Here is a 23,208-nt window from a genome sequence, read left to right as displayed (position 1 = left end):
CCTTCCCACCGTCCACCACCTTGCCAAGGCCACGCCCAACTAGAAAAGCTAAGCCCTAGCGCCCTAGCACCTCTAGACTACCCCGATGCCACCTAGTGGCCACACCCACCCTACATCAAGCCAGAGAAAAGAATTAGAGGGAGGGAGAAGGAAGGGGGAGGAAGACCGCCGTCGCCAAAGCCCGTCGAGGTCATCGGAGCAGAAGACGCCGCCCTAAATGACTACATTGGCGTTGCGGTTCTCCCTGCATGGCAACGGCTCACCACGGCCTTGCCTCAACACTGCACCGCCAGCCTATCTCCCCTGCCACAACGATGAGCAGCGCCGCCTTGCTCTATCTCACTGGCACGGCTGCCACACTATGAACTCCCAACATGGGAGGCTCAAAGGCCTCACCTTTAGCCACTACGCAGCACCACGCACACACGTGCACCTACTTGAGCCACTACATGGCTTTGCCGAGTTGCCGAGGCTCAGGAACGCCGGAGCACCACCCTACACTAGAGCGCACCCACCATGGCCAGGGCACAACAACAGTGAGTGTTGGTATTTGTTAATGCAAACAGAGAAATCTGCAAGCGCATGGATACCGTTGTAGCTTTCACCCAGGAGTATTCTAGAGTACCGTATTTATCCTCAGGGGAGCAATGGTGAAAGAACTTGATAGTTGACCATCATGTATCCTATAACTAGTATAGCGTCTAGACTAATGTGGGGGTAAGTGATAAAGGTAGGAGTTTTGTATAAATGACACACACAGGAGAACTCCAAAGTAAGATAAAAGAGTAGCTAGGCTAAGCTGGGAGGACAACAAGTGAGTTCAAGGTTCCCATACACTTCTCTATTACTATGGTTCTATTCTAGAGTAGACCAAAGGGATTAACAAAGCTATTGATAAAGCATAGCGATCACACCATAACACTTCGGAGCAGCAGTTCCTTTCCGATCCTCGATAAAGACTAGGAAGGGGTGATCGAGGTCAGGCTACCAAAAGCTCTACGAAAACACCAACCCAAACATGGTGGATTACAAAAGCCCAGTCAGAGCTGTCACCTCTGGGGCTACCACAACTATCCGTGGGGTTGGGCGCAAACTCAGGTAACATATAGTCTAGATATCACGTCTATACTATTGATTACTACTCTAGCCACAAATGATAACAAGACCACTTAGTCGAGAGAAGATCCCATGCCAAGGTGTAAAACCACTACACTAACCACACTTAGCTAACCAACTAAGGTGTGAACTAGATAACCATGAAGGACATTTTAGTAATTAGAGAAAATAAATATATTAATACTCGAGTCTTACAAAGGAATGATATGAGACTATACCAAACCTCCGAAGACTTCTCTAGAACTTGAGCATTTCTCCCAAACTCCTAACTAATCCTATACTACTTTTACATATTGGCAAATGGAATGACGAGAGTCCTTGTGGTGTGTGTGAGAGAGGGGCTCTCCCCTGCCTCTTATACTACTCCAAAGGGTGGTTGGAGAGAATATTCAGAGGAGATCCCCAGTGCACCACCCTCCACATGAGTGATGGCATCGCCTAGCGAAGGGTGGGCCTGAAAGGTAGCAAGGGGGGTGCGGCCGCCCCCTAGCTAGCCCGCCTCGCCACCTGGACCACCCTGTGGTAGGTTTGGGGCCTAGATCTACAAGGTAGGTGGGCTTCTTCCTTATTTGTTTGTTTTGCGTTTTCCTGATTGCGCATTTTGAATGTGTTTTCCTTGATAATCAAACATGTGTCATTCAAAACATATAAACACCAAAACTTGTGGAACTCTTTAGTTATAAACCCTAATACAAAGTTCGGTGTTTTATATAAATGGATTTTATGCGGGGTTTGGCGGTTAAATTTAGGCGTTAAGGACCGCCAACAAGCTCCCCCACACTTGTTTTTTGCTCGTCCTCGAGCAAATGTATATGTAATTATGAAGTATGACTTCAAAAGATATGATGCTAGCATAAAAGTTATTCCATGTCATTCCTTATACCTGTGTATTTTTTAAGTGTCTACCATGTCGCCTTGAGTGGTTGAAAAGTGAAACGACCTTGACACCAAGTCATCACTATCCCACTATGAAGCATACTTGGAGTTTTTGTAATTTTTGAAATTGAAAGCATAGTGCATACTTCTCCCCAAATGGTACTCTCAAGTCGCTCAATGGAGTATATATCTTTACCAAAGGCTTTTGAATTTGCCTTCTTTTCCATCCTACTTCTAAAAAGGCTTATGTGGAGCTTTGGGTAGGGATGAAAAGAGAGGCATACTTGCATCACATAATATTGCTAAGTCAAAAACCGGATCCAAGGAGATGCAAGCCATACACTTTGATCAAGAAGTGCAAGTGTGTGGAAAATAAACTCTTTTTGGTGTAGACTCCTTTTTCATGACTTTCTCCCTCTTTGCTTTTTTTCATTTTAGAAAACATGGGATATCTTTTCTTCTTCTTGTTTTTTCTCTCATGCCTTTTGGCATGGATATTATTTCTTTCTTTTTTTGCATGAATATTTTTTTCCTTTTTGTATAGACCATATTTTCTTTGGCAAAGGAGGATTTTTGAAAGAGAGGGTCATGACATGGAGTTTTTTTTATTTGGTTGACGGATGGCATGTTTTTGTGCAACTCTCAGTGTAAGAGTTGGCATATTATATCTAGGTGTATGTGAATCTTGATCGTGGGTGCATGACAAGAATCTCTCAAGGGTCATAACAATTTGACAAAGCTCAACATGATAACAAGCAGCATATGTTTCAAGGTTTTGTAATGTGTAATATCATATGGCTTTGGTAGGATATCTCACCACTGAGGAGGAGTATTGCTATAAATTTTGAAGTTTTATCAAAACAGAAATCTCCAAGAGCATACATATAAAAGATAGGATTTCTTTAGTCTTTACCATATCTCACTTCACAACAACTTAGTTGACATGTTTTCCTAATAGAGATGTATCCACAACTAACAAGTATATGAATTAGGAATAAAGTTTATACCGACCAATCTTTATAAAGTCAAGTTCATAATTTGGCAAGATTTTATTTCACATTTTAAGTTTTATTTTCATGTTTAGCATTTTTAAACACAAACTCATAGGAGCAAATCATGGGTGAGGAAATGGAGTGCAAACCAGCGTTCCTGCGTGACGGGAGCCCGAGAGTTTGGCAGAGTAGGGTCGGATCCCCACACTTGGACTTTTATGTCATTCGACACTAAAAGCCAAGTGTGAGTGTTGGAGCATCCCCTTAGTGTGTATTGTAGCACCCATGTTTTTAGACATTGTTCACCCTTCGTTCCTGTAATTGTTAGTGACCAAGAATACCCGAAGGGAACTTGTCTAGCTCCATGTTCTTTGTTTATTGTGGGAGAAAGGGAGGTCATAGCTTATTCTAAAATATAAGTCTAAGTTAAAACGAGTCTATCATGCAAAGCAGATATTTTATTATTTTTATTATTATTAACAAAAAACTCTAATAACTAAAAAATGATTTTTTTTTTATTTTTATTATCATTATATATATATTATTTTTTGATGACTTTATCATGGTGAGCAAGGCATAAAAGGTATCACAAATATGTCCTTAAGCTCATTTTCTATAGTCATGTTATTATTTTTATTTTTATTTTTATTTTTTAAAAGTAAAAAAAAAATTTTAACTATTGATGCATTTGCAAAAATTGAGATTTGAAATTAAGAATGCATCAAATGTGTGATAACTACCGATTTACCTTCGGCAAGGGCTCACCGTTTTAAGTCTATTGAGCATGACTTCTCCATTGCATTTTAGCTCGAATTGGCATCATCTCATCCTAGAGATGGATAAGGATGATTGCACTTCTTGTTTTTGCCATGCCATCGTGATCTTCGTGTGGTTTTGGCTTGGGGGTGTGTGATTCATTTTTTTATCAAGGTTTCACCCCTGCATCAGGTTAGTGGACCATATATACCCAAGGGATTTTACAAAGGTTTTTGAAATGATAGTGGTTGATGTTATGAGCTAAAGGTTTTCCTCTATGCTAATGAAAAGTTGGTATTCATGTTCAGTTAGCAATGAGAGCCCCTTTTTTTAGATTCAAAACCTTTGTTTATTCAAAGGTCACCAAATAAGTCTTGATTTATCTCCATTATGAATTCATCTCAAGGACTTACCCACATGAATTTGATAATTTCCTGCAGGGGTTAGTCCATGCATGCAACAAAATTCTACACTAGCAGTTTTGGTTCAAAAATCAAACTAGACTCCATGTCCAATTTGATAAAGGTAGGCTAATTAACCTAAGCACCATGCTTAATTTAAAAAGCCTATGAAAGTATGATCATTGCATCCAAACTTCAAACTAAGCACCATGCTTAATTTAAAAGATGTATGACCAACACATCCAAACCAAAGCATACTAGCGTAGAGAAAGGAAGCATGAAAGGATAAACATGAGATTAACTCAAATGGATGTGCGAACATTGAATGGTGAATCACATACCTTGATCAATTGCATCATCACCCACAATTTGTGATGGAATTGTGAGCGATGCAAGGTATTTGTTCCCTCACATATGATGGTTTTGTCTCCTTTTGATGGTGACCTTCTCTCCATCTGCACATGGTTAGAATCTATGCATATACCTATCTATGAGATGGTAGGGTGGAGGTGTTGATTGTTCATGAATGATCGGGCACCCTGGGCTCATGATGATTCTTCTTTTCTTTCTAGTGGAAATGCGCCAGAAGGTCAAACGACCGGTGTTGCCCTATTTATTCCACAATCAACAAGACAAGGATAATCCCACAAAAGCTAGTGGTAAACTAGGTTACTAGATATCAAGGCAAATATCAAAATCTTTACGCCAATTGCTTCCCCAGCAATGGCGTCAGAAAGCTTGTTGGTATTTGTTAACGCAAACAGAGAAATCCGCAAGTGCACGGATACCATTGTAGCTTTCACCTAGGAGTATTCCAGGGTATCATATTTATCCTCAGGGAAGCAATGGTTAAAGAACTTGATAGTTGACCATCATGTATCCACTAACTAGTATACCGTCTAGACTAATATGGGGGTAAGTGATAATGGTAGGAGTTTTGTATAAATGACACACACAGGAGAACTCCAAAGTAAGATAAAAGAGTAGATAGGCTAAGCTATGATAACAATGGGTGAGTTTAAGGTTCCTATACACTTCTCTATTACTATGGTTCTATTCTAGAGCAGACCAAAGGGATTAACTAAGTAGTGGATAAAGTGTAGCGATCACACCATAACACTTCGGAGCAGTAGTTCCTTTCTAATCCTAGATAAAGATTGGGAAGGGGTGATCGGGGTCAGGCTGCCAAAAGCTCTACAAAAACACCAACCCAAACATGGTGGATTACAAAGGCATGGTCAAAGCTGTCACCACTAGGGCTACCACAACTATCTGTGGGGTTAGGCGCAAACTTAGGTAACCTATAGTCTAGACACCATGTCTATACTATCGATTACTACTCTAGCCACATATGATAACTAGAGCACTCGGTCGAGCGGAGAACCCATGCCAAGGTGTAAAACCACTACACTAACCAAACTTAGCTAACCAACTAAGGTGTGAACTAGATAACCATGAAGGACATTTCAGTAATTAGAGAAGATAAATATATTGATACTCGAGTCTTATAAAGGAATGATATGAGACTATACCAAACCTCCGAGGACTTTGCTGGAACTTGAGCATCTCTCCCTAACTCCCAACTAATCCTATACTACTTTTACATCTTGGCAAATGGAATGACGAGAGCCCTTGTGGTGTCTATGAGAGAGGGGGCTCTCCCCTTCTCTTATACTACTCCAAAGGGCGGTTGGAGAGAATATTCAGAGGAGATCCCTAGCGCACCGCCCTCCGCATGAGTGATGGCACCGCCTAGCAAAGGGTGGGCCTACCTTGCTACCGCCTTCACCTAGTGGGCCTCTGGCTGGGCCTAGACCGCCTTCTGGTGGGTTTGGGGCCCATATCTACAAGGTAGGTGGGCTTCTTCCTTATTTGTTTATTTTTCGCTTTCCTGGTTCCGCATTTTGAATGTGCTTTCCTTGATAATCAAACATGTGTCCTTCAAAACATAAACACCAAAACTTGTGGAATTCGTTAGTTATAAACCCTAATACTAAGTTTGGTGTTTTATATAAATGGATTTTGTGCTGGGTTTGGTGGTTAAATTTAGGCATTAAGGATCACCAATAGTGAGGTCCATCCCACTCAAACACGGTCGGTAGAGGTAACCACGACCACGCGATGGGCTCTGCCCCACCGTGAGACACATAAAGCACCCACCTTTGGCCCTTGGAGCCCCCTAGAACCGCCGGAAGCCACTGCCATGCCGAGGCCATTCCCATCGGAGCCGGCCAGCTCACTAGTCGAGTACCGGCCGAGCACATCCGCCGTGACCCCGCGGACCCCTCTGTCTAGCTAGTTTGCCCAATAGCTGGCCCTAGACCTTAGCCTACCGCCGTGGGGGCCTCACTAGAGCTGTTCCACGGTGCGGACTCTACCGTGGGCAAAGATCACCAATGCCGCTCTCATTAGCACCCTATTAACCTCAATCAAGCAGAAAGGAGCCCCCTTTGGTTCCCATCCCACGTGTCGTAGCGCCGCCGCATCCGCCGTGTTCGCCGTCACCATGGCCGGCCTCGGCAAGCCAAAAAGCCAGAGCGCGAGGAAGCCCTAGGAGTGCCGCAAAGCCCCACCATGCCATGCTTCACCACCGGTAAGGCACCATGGCGAGAGTAGAGCACCTCACCCCTCCCTGCTCAGCGATGCATTCACCCGAGGCACCAAGAGCTAGAGAAAGGAGAGGAGGAAATGGACGCGATCCACCGTAGACCAAAGAGGGTCCACGGTGCACCGGCCACCTCGGTCCACCATGCGCCCGCCCCATGGACGCGGCCAATTAAGAGCCCAGACAGGCCATGTGGTCAGCCTGCCTGGCCAATACGTGTTCGGACCGGCCCAACTCGGCCCATATCCGGCCCACGAACCGGCCCGCTAGGCCCAATCAAGGCCCGATCAGCATTAACCGTTGAACCAGTCCCACCTATCAGTCGTTGTAGCCGTTGGCCCCACCTATCAGCCTCAACCGAGCCGCCGACCTATCACAGCCCGCCATGTGTCACTCCCAGGATTAATTCCTCTTTTTCTTTTTTAGAAAATAGACTAAACTTAGAAAATTCATAATAAATTCATTCGACCTCAGAAAAATATGAAACCAATTCCAAAATTCTCCAAAAATGAGATTTACATCATAGGTCTATGTTTGAGTGCATTTAGATCTTTTGGATTTCTGTTGCTTCTTTGTGTATATCTATAGGAGTCGCTTATCGTGGCAATATGTCCCATTTGGCAGCCTCGGAGAATCACCCGACTGAAGAGGATGACTACGAGTACACCGAGGAGCTCAAAGACGACCAATCTGTAGGTGGCACATCCCACCCAACCTCATAGAATCCTATTAGACATGCAAATATGTAGATGCTAGTGCTTTACTTTTTGCAAATGAACTGTGACAGGTTGCATGGTAGAATTGCCTGAAGCCATTACCTTGTCGCAACCTTACACCTGCACACCCATTGTTAGGATAGACGCTCACTTACTTGCTTGCTACATACTTCTACTTTGCATTATATCTGTGATGTCATGCTGAGTGGATGATTGTTTGTGAGTGGCTAGGCACCATGTGCTGCTATAATAATAACAACTTGGGAAGATCTTGGCGTGTGTCTTGGGTGTGTAGTGAGGGTTGAGTCGACTAGACATGATTCTATGATGAGTCTTGAGGACGAGTCTTCCCGAGGGAGTGTGACCGGAGCACTTCCCATGTGAGGTACCTATGGCGAGTACATGTGAGTTGAGGAGATTCTAGGGAGGAGTGCCTTCGTGGGACGAATCCCTGGGATGGAGATGTTGAAGAATGGGGTGTTGGGTATCCCCATTTGAGAAGATATCTTATCTGGTCCCCCTAAGGACTAGTATGCCAAGAGAACCGGCTCATAGGACCCTTCGTACACACCACTCGTTCCTGAATGGGTGGGGAACGGATATTAACCAGCTAGGTCAATTTCACTACTGCTAGGTTGTTAGTAGATAGTGTAGGGTGGTATGGGAGTCTGGCCCACACCCTCCTAAGACAGCATGGTGACCTTGGAGGCCTGGTACTACGTCTCATAGTCTCAGCGTGTTGGTGAACTCAAGGGTGACTCAGGGCTGAGTGGCAGAGTGGTAGCGTACCGATTGGAAGGCAGTTCGGTATCAGCCTAGGCGGGGCACTGCCGATGATGGTGATCTTGTGGATTCTAGGTGTACATGCTCTGCAGAGTTGATCGATCTATATGTATAGCCATGTCCATGGATATGGACATTCTTATGTTCTACGCTTCCCTTGATTAGTGAGAGGAGTCCTTCTTCTTTCCCTTGGGTTGATACAGGATCTGGCTTTAGCCGTTGAGGCAAGGTACGAGAGGGAGTTATCCTTGCTGACTAGAGAGAGAGGGTGAGGTGAGATGTGTGGATGGGATGGATGGATGTGCGGGTGAAGATGGTTAAAACTTGAGAAATAATTACAAAAATATTGATCAACTTGCATAGGAAAACTACAGCTATAAATAGGTTCTTTTGCTCTACCCTTGCATTCCACTACAGTAGAGCATAGGGTGGGAGCCAGTGGCCAGTGAAATCATTCTGATAATTGTTTGACAGGTCACGAGTCTGAGTATGACTTCTAGGGAGATGGCTAGGAGAATTAGAGGTCTTGTCCTACGCTCGAGTTTGCCTGAGGAGATGGTGTCTACGTCCGCTACCGTGCTCTCTGATGTTGTTCTGGATGTTGAGTGCTCCGTGTGATTCCGCTAAGTGGCGATGTAATAAAGATTAAACCCCTGTATTGTACTTCTTTAAGATAGGTATTCAATGTATGACATATGATATTGACTGATATTTGATAATGTGATGGCATGATCTCCTGGGACTATCACATTATGGTATGTATCTGTGGATTTCCCATCGAGGAAATCGTGGATCGTTTCAGTAAGCCTTGTCGTTGGCGAAGTCGCCGCCGACGAGAATCCGCCGTCGTCAGGCGGTCATGCCCCGTGGTTGACCGGGCCCCCTGTCAGGGTCTGAGGGTAGAGTGAAGGAGAGTGAGAAAAGTTTAATCGATTTAATCTTTTTCAGAAATGTGAATAGTGTTGATTCTTGTAAAATTCATAACTAAATAGTTAATGATGCTAAAAATGTGAAACTTGTTTTGTTAGCTTTGTTGTGATATGCTCTATCTAAGAAAAATATGAGTTAAAAATTGCATCTTTTAATGGAAAAAAGCTAGTCATATGATTTTTGTAGGCCAAAATAATAATCCTAAAATCATGAAACTTTTTGTGTAAATGTCATGTGCCAATACTGTCTCCACAAAAAGTTTGGGTCTGTTTTGATAATTCTAGCTTGTCCATCTAATTTAGGTGTGTTTAAATGCCTTTTTTCCTTATATAATAAATACTAAAATGAATTAGAAAATGGATAAATGATTTTGCTGACTTTTAAATATTGAGTGAAGTCTTTGGAACACCAAAACCCTACTATTCCTTGGTAACTTAATTATTTGCTTGATGTACTCATAATCAACTTGTTTAATAATAAATAAAACTTGTTTTGTGAGTAATCAACTTAGTTATATCGCGAAGGAAAGTTGTACTCAAGTTAATGAGTTAGTTAAGTCATCAATAACCATATTGCACTCTCATGCATCATGTTAAGCACTTCATCATATTGAAGCATGCATCTTTATTCACGAATAGTGAACAAGAGTGTGGATTCTACTATGGAGCAAGTCCTAGAAGGAGGATTTCAGTCCATGGAAGTTGGGTTTGGTCTCTATGGCATTTCTGAGGAGGTTGTCAACCCCACCACCGCAGGCAAACCCCGGAGCATACAAACCTTTCCTTGTGATTTACAAATATGCATTTCACTTAAGTCTTAAGTTGTAAGTTTTTAGTAGATAAGAGTTGGTCTTATACCAACTGCTGCATGCTTGTCCTGAGAGTAGTAGTTGGTCCAATACCAACTGCAGCATGCTTGCTCTAACACTAGATACTTATCCATTACCTTTTTAGACTAGTAGGTTAGTAATGCTTAGCATGCTTAGTTCTAAGAGTCGAATGATGAGTTCATCATTCACAATGGTTCTACCCTCAAGAAATGTTCAGAAAGTTAATGATAATAGTTGAATTAATCTGAGACCAGGCGGACTCTTTGCTTGCATCAAGAGTGGAGTCTTAATGTAATGTCGATTGAGGACTGTTCCTTGTTGGCCTGCTTGTGGTCAAGACTTTGCAGTACTGGCCACATACTCCGGCAATCCTGACACCTCGGCCATTCCATTATGCGAAAGGACAACCATGCACTGGGAGTGGAGAGATGGATGGAGTAGTGTGTACCCACCCTGTAACATGTCCAGGATGGGGTAGGGCGGTAGAGTACTTGCTCTCAGTGAAGCGACCCCGATTTCCGTGAAGGGAAATCCACAGCGTCAAAGTATAATAAGACCGTTGTAGATTATATTACCCAAATTCTAGTCGAATATCACATCCATACAATGATAAAATCAGAGTACAAATAGTGCGGAATTACATAAATTATTACATCACCGCATTGGCGGAATCAAAAGTAGCATTCATTCAGAATAGCTTGAAGATAAGATCACCAAACTTGAGCATAGGAACGAATCCCTCAACCGTCAAACTCCTCAGAGCTATACTCCTCAGCAGAACCTGTGTGCCAAAATTTATTAGTATGATTTTGTACTGGCCACTCCCAACCCTATGAGCATTGCTTTGTGGAAATTGGATGCAAGTTGGATATAGTCAAAAGGAACCTATAAGGCTGGGGTTTCCTATGTATTTAGCATATCAAGTATATAAAAGTATAGTCAAGTTTTAACACCATTCCCACACACATTCCACCCCATTCCCATTCCAGAGCTAGGTTTCGATCCTAGGATCGATACACCACCATCTCCACACCATCACCATACCATCGCACAGTCGACAGGCCAACTCCCTCTCGGCACTATCTCAAGGCCCGTAGCCCCTGGCTACGACCGACACTCTCTCACAGGGGAAGAAAAGAAGGACTCATCTCTCTATCTAGTTTAAGCGAAACCCAGGAAAGGTCCATAGCCGACAAGTCAGCATATGTATCGATCGATCAACCATACACTCTGCAGAGGTTTTACATAACCACAAGATCTACCTTCTTCGCTGACCGTCATCAACTAGGCTGATTCTGGCCGCTTGCTAGCCTAGGATAATGCCACCCTACCATTCAGCCCTGGTACGCCCCATGTCTAGTCTAGGGCAGCTGAAACTATGAGTCATGAGTCGGGTCCACAAGGTCTCCATGAAGTCTCAGAAGGGTGTGGGGGAATCCTCCGTGCCCCATACCTCCTTACACTGTCCGCTATCAACCTAGCAGTAGTGGCAATATCCTACCAAGTAGTCCGGCCATCCTGCACCATATAGGGCGAGTGGTACGTAAGGCTTCCCGGTGAATCTGAGTACTAGTAAGTCCTTAGGGTTGACCAAGCCAGAATGTCTCCATCAGGGTTTCCATTTACCGTGCCACCACAGCACCTCCATCCTAGGCTCCTCCCATCACAGGTTCACACCCAGGACCACCTCATATACCATTTACCCACCACAGGTATCCATTTCCAGGGGTGCCCAGGTAGCACCCCATGGCAAGACTTGCCCCAGGCTCATCGTATACTCCAACTTGGTCGACACAACCCTCACCCTCCACACACCCAAGTCACACACTGTCGGTGTTTTGGACCGGGGGGTCCTCAACCACTAGTGAATTTGTACAGTGTGTTCCCGATCCCAGATGGTGATGCAAAGAGACACAAGGTTTATACTGGTTCAGGCAATTGGTGCCCTACGTCCAGTCTGAGAGATCGATCTTGTATTCCTTGCACCGAAGTGCTTGTAGTAGGGGGTTACAAGCACGGTGAGAGAGGGAGCTAGTCCCAGGTCTCGGTGGGGAGTGATGTGGGCTGCTTGAGACGTTGCTCTCAGGCGGTAGGGAAGTGTGCGTGTTCCAGAGTATTGCTTTGGTGAGTGCCTGTCCCCCCCCCGAAATGGCCCAAGTCCTTTCCTTTTATAGTTTGAAGGGAGGACAAGGGTAGTACATGTGCTAACTATACGGCATCGTGTGAACAGAGGTGGCGTATCCAAGCCCTATAGCCTATTCCTGTGGCGGTGTGGTCGTCGGAGTGGCCCATCCTTGGAGCGTTGGGGCGACGTGCTGGTCACATCCGATCCTATGTGTCATGGGAGCTCCAGGACTGCCTCGAAGCGAGTGCGGCGGTTAGCGTGCAGGTCGCTATGAATTGACTACACGCGAGGCCGAGGCTCGGTTGGTGCCGAGGCCAAACCACGGTGGGGGGGTCTCGGCAGACGTGAATCCCGAGATAGCCGAGACCCTAGTGTAGAGTGTCGAGGCCTAGAGGGAGCGGTTGATCTGGTATACTGGTTCGGAGGCGATGATGACCCGGGCCAGGCTTCCCATGCCACGTTGTTTTTGGGGCAGGGATCACGGGGCATAGTGTAGTGTGGGTGCTGATCGCGGGTACAACGCCAGAATATAGTGGCCGGTAATCCCCCGCCGTGCCCTGTCTCAGCCGGTATGGCGCTGATGTGACCTTTTGTCCCATCGGCCACTCCGTGGTGTCGAGCCATCATCCGGCTGAGATTGCGGGAGTGGTTGATGCATTAATGGGACGTGACATGCTGTCGGAAAGACTGGTCGAGGCGGGAGCGACGGGTTATTGACAAGCCAGCCTCGAGCGATACGGAGAATGGCTATCTCATTTGAGGCTGTACGCATGGGGCCTCGGGCGAGACGAAGATTGGGCTCCTCGCCGAGGCCTTTCGCGAGAGGCCTCGTGTGGGACGGAGATTGCGTCAGGGCATCGAGACCTCCCGTGCGAGGCCTCAGGCGAGGCGGAGAGCCGGTGGGCTCGGACGGGGCCAGTGATGGATCCATGGCTTACCTTCTGGTTTCGTTGTTGATGGGATTTAAGTGACTATTTTGGTGTACGCTCGGGGTACCCCATTCTATGGTACCCGACAATAGCCCCTGAGCCTCAGGGGGAGTGCGTGCACTCTCTTAGAGGGTTTGTCGAGACTTGGCTTGCAGCCGCTCCCGTAGGGATTGTGTTTTGCTTCTTGAGGTTTTGGTGGGTGCGCGCGAGTGCACCCGCTGGGTGTAGCCCCCAAGGCCCTGGAGGAGTGGAGTCACTCCTCCAGGGGCTTTTTTCGTGTTTTGAGTGAGGAGTTTTTATCGTATTTGCCGAGCCCACAAATGCGAGTTCAGGTCGCGGGGTTTTAGAAAGGTTGCAGGAAGAGCCCCTTAGCCTCTGCATGAAGCAAGAGGTCCGTCAGGGGTTCCCCTGGCTTTTTGTACGGCCCTCACGTTTCCTTTTCGCTCGGAAGGAGGGGTGGAAAGTGCCAGGCTACCCTTGGTGGGCACGAGCATTAGTACTTCTGGTGAGCTGTTATCGGGTAAGTTTGAGTGGAGGCCTATGCCCCGTTCGCTAGGGGACAGCTAGCGGTCTAGAGACACACTCCAAGAGTACTAGAGGGTTTCTCTAGTGGGTACCGAGGCCGTTCGTTGGGCCTTGGTGGCTCAGTGCCTCCCTACGGTGGGATCCCATTCGGAGACCTCCTTGCCGGTCTCGGACACAACTTAGGACGCCCCGAGCGACTATTTGCTCGGGCCTCGGCCACTCATGGGCTCGCCCATAGTCATCCCTAACTCTATTGCCCTAGGGCGGCTGTCGAAACCTCAGGGGGCCCAGCCTTCGAACCCCTGGACCGTAACGGGCTCGGTGCCCTTTATCGTATTTGTAACGAAACTTCTAGCGTGGGCTTAGGTCATTTGTCTTTGTCTTGGGTGCAGGAGGAGCCCCCGAGCCTCTGCCCGGAGCGAGAGGGCGGTCAGGGGTCCCGTAGCTTTTTTGTTCGACCCTCACATATCATTTTCGTTCGGACGGAGGGGTTGTTTGCCGAGCCCATTCGGGTGTGAGCCGGAGCCGCTGGGTCTTGGCAAGGTTGTAGGAAGAGCCCCCTAGCCTCTACACGGAGCGAGAGGGCCGTCGGGAGTTCCCCTGGCTTTTTGTATGCCCCTCGCATGTGAGGGTTTGTTTGCCGAGGCCCCTTTGGGTGCGAGCCTGGGTCGCGGGGTCTTGGCAAGGTTGCAGGAAGGGCTCCTTAGCCTTTGCATGGAGCGAGAGGGCTGTCAGGAGCTCCCCTAGCTTTTTGTATGACCCTCGTGCTTCCTTTTCGCTCAGAAGGAAGGGTTGTTTTGCCGAGCCTCCTCGAGTGCGAGCCAGGGTCGCGAGGTCTCGGCAAGGTTGCAGGAAGAGCCCCCTAGCCTCTGCATGGAGCAAGAGGTCCATCAAGGGTTCCCCTGGCTTTTTGTACGACCCTCATGCTTCCTTTTTCCTCAGAAGGAGGGGTGGAATGTGCTAGGCTACCCTCGGTGGGCACGAGCGCTGGCACTTCCGGTGAGCTGTTATCGGGTAAGTCCGAGTGGAGGCCCGTGCCCTGTTCGCTAGGGGATGGCTAGCGGTCCAGAGACACACTCCAAGAGTACCGAAGGGTTTCTCTAGTGGGTGCCAAGGCCGTTCGCTGGGCCTCGGTGGCTCGGCGCCTCCCTACGGTGGGATCCCATTCGGATACCTCCCTGCCTGTCTCGGACACGACTTAGGGCATCCCAAGCATTTCGCTTGCTTGGGCCTCGGCCCCATGTGGGCTCGCCTGTGGTCATCCCTGACTCTATTGTCCTAGGGCGGCTGTCGAAACCCCTAGGGGCCCAGCCTTCAAACCCCTAGACCGTAATAGGCTCAGAGCCCAGTTCCTTCATCTGAAAGGAATGGGGCAGGGGGGGGGGAATATCTTCCCCATTGGCTCGGCAATGGCTGGCGCGCCTTTTGAGGCGATTTTCTAGGGAGGCAGAACGATGCCTGCTGCCACAGTGGTCGGGCATGACGTGGTGGATGGGACGTAACTGTTCCCGCAATTAATGAGAAAAAAGGTGGGCGCGTGGGCGGTAAAATTGGATCGGGGTTAACCGCGCTGGATCCAGGGGGAACTTCCCTGATTTCATGGCCCGTCCGTTTTGCCTTCTCCCCACATAAATATGCAAAAGGGCCTCGCCCCTCCTTACCTTACCTTGCTTGCGTTAGCTCTGCCCCCATCGAGCCATCGCTAGAGCAGTGGGTGCCGGGAAGAAGAAGGGAGAAGAGCGTGCCAGGGAGAGAGCAAGAAAGAGAGGGAGAGAAAAACTCACCACCATATTCGATCCCTCCACCGCATCCATGGCCAGCGAAATCGTTGTCATCGAGGTGGACCCTTGGGATCCATCTGACGTCACTGAGGAGATGCTTCAGTCGCTCATTGACGGTGGACTCCTTCGTCCGGTGATGGACCCCAACTATCGATGTTTCGTACGAACACCGGCAAGTAAATTTATAGTAATGCGCGTTAGGCTCGGATGGTGCGCTAAAGGACACAAGATTTATACTGGTTCGGGCCGAATGTCCCTACGTCCAGTTTGTTGCTGCTCGTGTTATTAGCACCATGAACGGTTTGTAGTAGGGGGTACAAACAATCGAGAGACGGACTGGTCCCAAGTCTCTGATGGAAGGGTTGAAAGGAGGTCAAGAGCTTGGTAGTAGCTTGATTGTGTGTGTGTGTCTTGTATTGTTCGGTCCAAAGTCCATCAAGAGTCCGTCCCTTTGATGGAGGAAGCGCATCCCCTTTTATAGATGAAGGGGGTGGCTTTACAAGGGTGAGGGCTTTAGGATTCGTACTCTACCTAGTCTTGTGGTTCATGTCTACCAAGCCTTATTGTCCATTCCGGTGGGTGCGAAAGGATGATAAGCGCCTACAATACTGTCGATGCCACTGTAGAATGTCAGGATGGCTACAGAATGCTGCCCTACGTAGGGTATGGGCTGTAGTACAGTGGTTTTGACTTATTAGCCTTTCTCAACCTTGCTCCGCACGGCTTCTGGTTCCTGTGAGTCTTCGTCGGAGGGACGAGGGGTCGGGGTCCAAAGTAATGCCATGGTCAAGGCCTTCTGACTTGGTGGACCTGAGGGGTCGGGAAGAGGGCGCCGCTTCCTCGGGTCCATGGCGTGGTGACAGAATATCCGTCGTTCATGGACATAGCAAATCCTTTTCTAGAGCGTAGCGGTTGTCGTATATCTTCGTCGGGTTTCGTGTTCCAAGGCTCAAGGCGGCGCCTACAACTCTACAGGGCAAGGAGTTTGCACCTGTAATACCTTTCGGGCTCTGTGGCGCCTGAAAGGGTCTAAAGCACCTGTCCCGTCGTTTCCTGGCAGCACTTTTCTTGCCAGGGTGTAGGGTATGGTCCTTAGAGCCATGGTTGACCCGAACGTCTTGTCTTGCCCTGTACCCATCATCTTGAGGGAGTGGGGAGAAGTTGTCAGGCAAGATGAAACCAGTATTAGATATCGAGCAGGGCGAGGCTCGTTCCTTGCCGTCGGGCGAAACAGAGACCAATCTCTATCTCTTAGGCGAGACCGTCCCTGCCCCTCCGGGGATGGGCGAAGCGGAATATATCCCTCAGCCCTCGGGCGAGACCGAACTCGCCAAAAAGGCGTCGGGCGGGACGAAGACTAACCCTGTGCCCTCAGGCAAGGCAGAGCTATCTCAAAAGGCATCGGGCGAAGCGGAATCTATCCCTCAGCCCTCGGGAGAGACCGAACTCGCCAAAAAGGCGTCAAGCTAGACGGAGACTAACCCTGAGCCCTTGAGCGAGGTAGAGCTATCTCAAAAGGCGTCGGGCGAGGTAGAACCAAACTCCTGTCATTCGAACAAGGGACTAAATGTTGCCCTTATGCATCCAGAAGTTTTTAATGTTCAGTGGTTATTGGTTCCACCTCTTGGGGTACCCCGGTATTAGGTCCCCGACAGTAGCCCCCGAGCCTCTAGGTGATTCGAGTAGAACCACCTGGAGGGTGTTTTTTTATTTTGTCGAAGTTACTTTGCTAGAGGGTGTGCGCGAGCGCACCCGATGGGTGTAGCCCCCGAGCCCTCGGGTGTTTCGAGTAGAGTCGCTCGGGGAGTTGTATTGGATCCATATTTTTCGAGGGGATCGTGGTATCCCGTTCGTGGTGATTTCATTCAGGGCTGATCTAGCTGAGGCTCGACCATGGATCGAGACCTCAGTAATGCTTGCGCCCTTGGTTTTGGATTGTTCATGGACCCGTCCCTAGTTTGGCCGGTCGCTGAGCTTCTGGGCCTTAGGTGGGCCAAAGAGAGAAAAAAATCTCCATGACCTGCGTTTCCCAGATGGGTAGAGAGTCCGGATTCGCCTGGGGAAGGCGAACTGTCCACCACGATTTTCTGGTGGGAGAGGATAGGGACTGCGGGTGCGTGTCCCACGCCATGACGTGGCGGTGCACGTGGCAGGTCTGGAGATCGAGGCGGATGGTTGCCATTCTCACGTCCGTCGCCCCTATAAAACCATAGGGTTCGCCCCCAAGGTTCTGTATTTTGCTCCCTTGCCATTGCATCTTGAAACATCCACCGCCAATCGCCCCAGCCTCCTGCGCCCGCACCGCCACCGTCAGCCGGCTTGCATCCGTGTTGCAGCCGCCATCAAGCTTGCGCCTGCCCCGTAGCCGCCATCGAGCTCACGCCCACCTTTCTCCCCAATTGCTTTAATGGAGTTGTGGGGCAGATCTAGCATCACCTCATGGCATTTGGAGGGCCTCGTCCGCCGTGGCCTTCTCCGCCCACTATCCGTCATCCAGGAGTGGCTGCTACCTGGCGACGAGGGTGAGCCAGTGTCGCCCGAAGGGTATGTCATTTCTTTCGCCATCTTCCATGAGCAGGGATTTGCGGTACCTACGCATAGATTTCTTCGGGGGCTGCTGGATTATTATGAGGTGGAGCTACAACATCTAACTCCCAACGGGGTTCAACATATGGCGGCGTTTGTCACCCTATGTGAGGGTTTCCTAGGGATCGATCCCCATTTTGATCTGTGGTGGTATTTCTTTACCATTAGTTTGTCGAAGAGGAAGATTGGGGGGAAAGATGTGAATGCGCCGATGGGATGTGCTAGCATTCATCTGCGCCATACCCAGTTGAGGGGTTACCCATACATGCGTCTGGCAACATCCAACAAGGGATGGCACTCGCACTGGTTTTTTTGTTAGGGATGATGCGAGTGCCACCCTACCGAGGTACACTGGACGCCTTATTGAAGAAGCTCTGGAGTCGTGGAGCTGGGGCGTCCAGTCCAAAGACAAGAAACACCTCTCCGACCTTCTTTCCGCCCTTCAAGCCCTGAAGGATCAGGGTGTAAAGGGGACAGGGATTATCGGCGCCTATCATGCGAGGAGGGTGGTGCCGCTGATGGCATGCATGGTTCCCCTGCATCGGATGATGCCCGGAATGTCTTTCGAGGGGACGGTGCTTGTTGATGAGGCACTCCCTTTTTCAGAAGTGGCGCAGCGCATTAAGGAGGCGACGGAGCCAATGAAGGATTCCAAAGGTAGCGTCCTCGACATTGTGTATCCGGTGCCTGGGCATCCCCCAATGCGGCCAGAACCTAGGTTCTTCGAATTCGTAAGCCCTCTTCTCCCATGCTCTTTTCTTTTTCCTGAATCTCCATTTTTTAATACTTGCTTTTGTGACATCGGGACCAGCCGAGGGGGCTAGTCTTCAAGGATAGTCCGGTTCCGCTGCCGAAGGACAAGGCTGTGGCGGCGGCAAATCGACTCGCGGTCGAGCGGGACAAGGAAGCAAGGGAGCAGATGAAGAAGGCAAAACGACTGAAGCAGGAGGCATGGGATCGGGGAGAGGATGTGAGCAGTGAGGATGACGATGATGAAGATGACGATGATGACGAGGCAGCCATCGGCATGGATTGGGATGTCCTGGAGGGCGAGGACACGCTGACAAGTGGCCACCCGTCCGTGCAGGGACCCTTCCCGTTCCATGTGGAGGGAAGTGAATCGGTGAGGTCGGTGGAGGCCGGCGAGTCCGCCGCTTCGCACGGCGTGCCGGCTGAGGACCGGTGGATGGAGGAAAGCGGGCCTGCCGCTGCCGACCCCATGGTGATGGTGGAGAGGAGTGGCTCTGGTGCCACGCCCCACGAGACAGGGGAGAGGAGTGGCTCTGGTGCCGCACCTCATGAGACGATGGAGGGGAGCGGCTCTGGTGCCGCGCCCCACGAGGTGAGCCCCCCTGCCCCGGAGCAGGGGGCAGGCTCGAAACGGTCCCGCCTAGATGAGTCGGGGCAGGGATCTAGGGATCCGTCCCCAAAATGCTTCTGCCAGCCGAGGATGTCAATGTGAGCTACTGATTCCCCTGTTTTCATCCTTTTTCCATTTCTATTTTGATCTAATGGCTATTACCTTTATGTAGGTTCTTGCGGTTGGGTCACCCTTTGGGGCTGGCGCCCAAGAAGAGTCTCGCCATTCAAGTGGGACAGATGGCGTCGCCTGGCGTCACCCCTATTTTGGGCAGGAGTGGTGCCAACATTGGATCTACGTTGGCCAACCCGACGGCGTCTGTGGTGGCGCCCACGCCCGCGGAGGTTACTGAGCAGGTGGCTTCCTCCATGGCGGACGTGGTACAGCCGGCCGAGGGCTGCATACCGTCGGTGGAGGTGGTCATGACCGCACCAAGCCAGGATCAGCCGAGCACTGCCGTGGTGGCGCTCGAGGGCATAGTGCAATCCGCGCCACTGGGGGCCCAGGTGGATCCGCCCGTGGTGCTCGAAGTGGCCCAGATGGAGGAGGGCCCAGTTGGAGGGTCCTCGAGCACGGCGGTGGTGCCGCATAGGGTCAGGAGGGAGCCGCCCCTGGCCCCTTTGTCGGGAGGAAGCCCCTCCCCCACATGGGGGGAGCCGCCGCTTCAGTGGATGGCCGCTCAGGACCCGACGTCGGCTCTTTTCTCGCTCGATGATCATTCTGAGAGCATGGAGTGGGAGGGTCTTGACATTGGAATTTCGACCATGCTGGAGGCCCTGGACCAAGCCAGAGGAGCCCTGTGTGAAATTGTTGTTCCTACTACCCAGGTATTCGCTTGATTTTCTTCTTTCTTCGCATGTTTTTGTGTTTTCGTATTTCTGATACCAGTCTTCTTCCTCTTCAGGTTCTTGTTGCTCGTAGCCGGAATAAATCCTGATTCCTCTGTGAGCAGAAGGCGGAGTGGGATCGCCTCTCCGAGGAGGCCCGACTGCGAGCAGACATGGCCGCACAGCTTGCTGCCGTCCAGGAGCGGGAGGCCCAGGTGCGTCAAGACGCGGAGGAGGCCCGCGGGATGTTCGAAGATTTGTCGGTGAGGTCCAAGCTAGATGGGGAGGAGATCGCCAGGCTCCAAAAGGAGTGAGACAAGCTGCTGCAGAGGAATGCCGCGGCTAATGAGAAGGCCGGCGAAGTCCTGAAGGAGCTGGAGATGGAGTGGGACCTCCGGTGGAAGGCCGAGAGTAGGGCCACGGCCCTTCAGTAGAAGGTGGATGAGGACGTCGAGGTGGTCCGCTCTCTTCAGGCAGAGCTCGGTGACGCGGTGAGCCGAAGGTTGAGCACTGAAAACATCTCCGTCAAGCTAGAAAAAGAGGTTGCCCATGCATGAAGGGCCCTTCAGGTTGAGAGCGATGAGCACAATCTTCTGCAAGCTATGGTCGGGGTGGTCCTTAATGCCCTAAAGGTGGTGGAGCCAGTGGAGACTAGCCCGCTCGCGGCTCATGCCGCAGGTATCACGGCTCGGGTGGCCAGCTTGAGGAGAGTGCTTTTCACGCCAGGATCACCCAGGCCTTCACCGTTGCCCATGCCCATTACGAGAAGGAAATCAACCTAATGGTGATGAGCGAAGGTTTCCCATCCACCTATGAGGATGATGAGCTGGAGGAAATGGAGAAGATGGTTGCTCCCCTTGCGAAAAACCTGGCGGATAATCTGAAAGAGATGGTTCTCCCTTCGCGGGAGTAGTTAGTCGAATAATTTTGAGAACAACTTATATGTAATATGTGGACAAGTGTCGGTATTTTCGAGTTTGGATGTGGTTTCGTGATTTTGCTTCGTAATTTCGTTTTGTTTGATTTTTTTTTTGCGATCTTACCAATCTGTTCCCCCGAATCTTGCCGCTGGTCTTGATGCGAGGAGATTGTTTCGAAAGAAAGAAAGGAGGTAGCCATACCTTAACTAGCCCCCAAGTAAGGTCTGACCCCCCTGCATTTGCTGGGGTCGGGGGTTACTGGAGACCGGAACTGTGGTTTTGGTGACAGGGTCGACGAAGTCCTTGGATGGCATTGCGATATTCCCCGCCCTGTCTTCTAACAGAAATCCCCAACTAGGGACTCTATGGGCTCGGCAAGGTAGGGCCTTCGAACCTATGTCCCTGTATGGATTGGCTCAAGCCCTTGGGCCTTGTCAGGGTCTGAAAGGGGTCGGCCGTAATTTGCGTTTTACCCCGTCCTCGATTTTCGCAATCGGAGGGGCTGAGTAAACAACACTTGCCTCGATGGCTCGAGTATCATGCTCAACGAGCTCACTAACGGGTACGTTTGTGTGGAATCCGGGTCCATCATTTGCTGATGGGGTCGGCAGAGCCCTCTGGTGGCACTCCACAACTTCTTAACACGCCTCCCGGCAGATGCCCGAGCCATTCGATAGGCTCAGGTGGCCCGATGGCCTCTCCTCAATGGAGATTCTATGGGTTTGGCTCGGGGTTAGAATCGAACAAGAAAAGGTTGAGACATCCCTGTCTGCTTCTGAGCGGGGTCGGGCTGGGCCGCTGGGGCTTGTCTCAGTTATTTCTCCCTGGCTCTTTTCGGCACGAGGCAGCCTCGAGCCCTTCGCGGGCCGACCTTCGAACCTCGGCCTGCGGCCGCCTATATCGAATGAGACAACGGTCGTTTCGTGATGCGACATGAAGCGTTGGGATGTTTTGCATATGTATAATATAATCGAAATGAAGGCGGGGTCGGTAATGTTACCTTGGCGGTATGAGTGACGAAAAGCTCCTACCAGATGTGTTCATGCAGGGTTCGGGCCCTGATGTTTGCGATGAGGTTGGAGTAACCTGCATAAGAATCGCTATTCTTTGTTTTTTGTATCTCGGTGGCGGTCCGAGCCGTGTAATTAACTTGGGCAACCTGACAGCTTCTCCTTTGGGGGAGATTCTGTAGGCGGATCCCTCCGAACCCTTCTTGAGAAGGTAGACGTCGAAGCTGGAGACACGAGGGGCGTTTGAGCATGATTTTTCTAGCGAACAGAAACACCGCAGCTACCGAGGCGTAGGGTCTGCTAGTTCGTCCAGTTTTACTCAAAGTTTTATGCCTGTATTTCGCGCCCTTAGTTTCAAGCATACGGGGGGGTCGGGTGAGTAGGATGTCTAGACTGGTAGACATCCTCGGCAGCCCCCGAGTGATGTTCGTGTCCCTACTGTTTGACGGGGTCGGAAGCTCGAGAATGAATTTTAACGCATAAAGTAAGAAGGCAGAGATGCTTATCTTTCTTTGGACGTTCGTTTGTCGTCTCTTCTGAACCGAATGGCCGGCCTAGGAGATCCGTTGGGCTCCCCTTTACAGAGGTTCTGTCATCGAGTCGTTCCGTGGTCCTGCATGGGGAGGCGAAGGGTCGTCTGCCCATGTGGGCGCCTTAATTGCCGTGTCCGGAGCGGGTCAGTGGTGGGCCATACCTAGGCAATGTCCAGTTTGACCGGGGGGGATGCCTCATCGACCGGGGCGCGTCCTGTTAGTTCCGGCGCGTCCCCTCAGGTGTCTATCAGCATTGATTTCGTATTTAAGGAGGGGAAGGGAGAGGGTTTTTTGTCCAACCTTTCGCCTTTCCTTAGCTGTAGTGGCCCCTCCTTAAATAGGGAGGGGGAGGGGAGTTCTCATCCCACCTCCTATTCTGCCTCTGAGCTGCAACCTCTTCTTCTGCCTCTGAGCTGCTAACTCTTCTTCTCCTTCCTTTCCGCCGCATGCGTCCGTGCATCGTGGCGGTTCCTGAGTGAAGAAGAGTAATGCCAGAGAGAGAGAAAACTCACAAATCCGCTCATGAATCTAGAGCATGATGTCGAGCCAGAGGTCATCCAGCGTAGATGAGATGGTGCGTGCCGCCCTTGCTGAGGAGTCGCTACTGC

Source organism: Miscanthus floridulus, chromosome 3 (genome assembly GCF_019320115.1).
Source record: "Miscanthus floridulus cultivar M001 chromosome 3, ASM1932011v1, whole genome shotgun sequence".
Taxonomy (NCBI): domain Eukaryota; kingdom Viridiplantae; phylum Streptophyta; class Magnoliopsida; order Poales; family Poaceae; genus Miscanthus; species Miscanthus floridulus.
Note: the sequence above shows the minus strand (reverse complement) of the source record.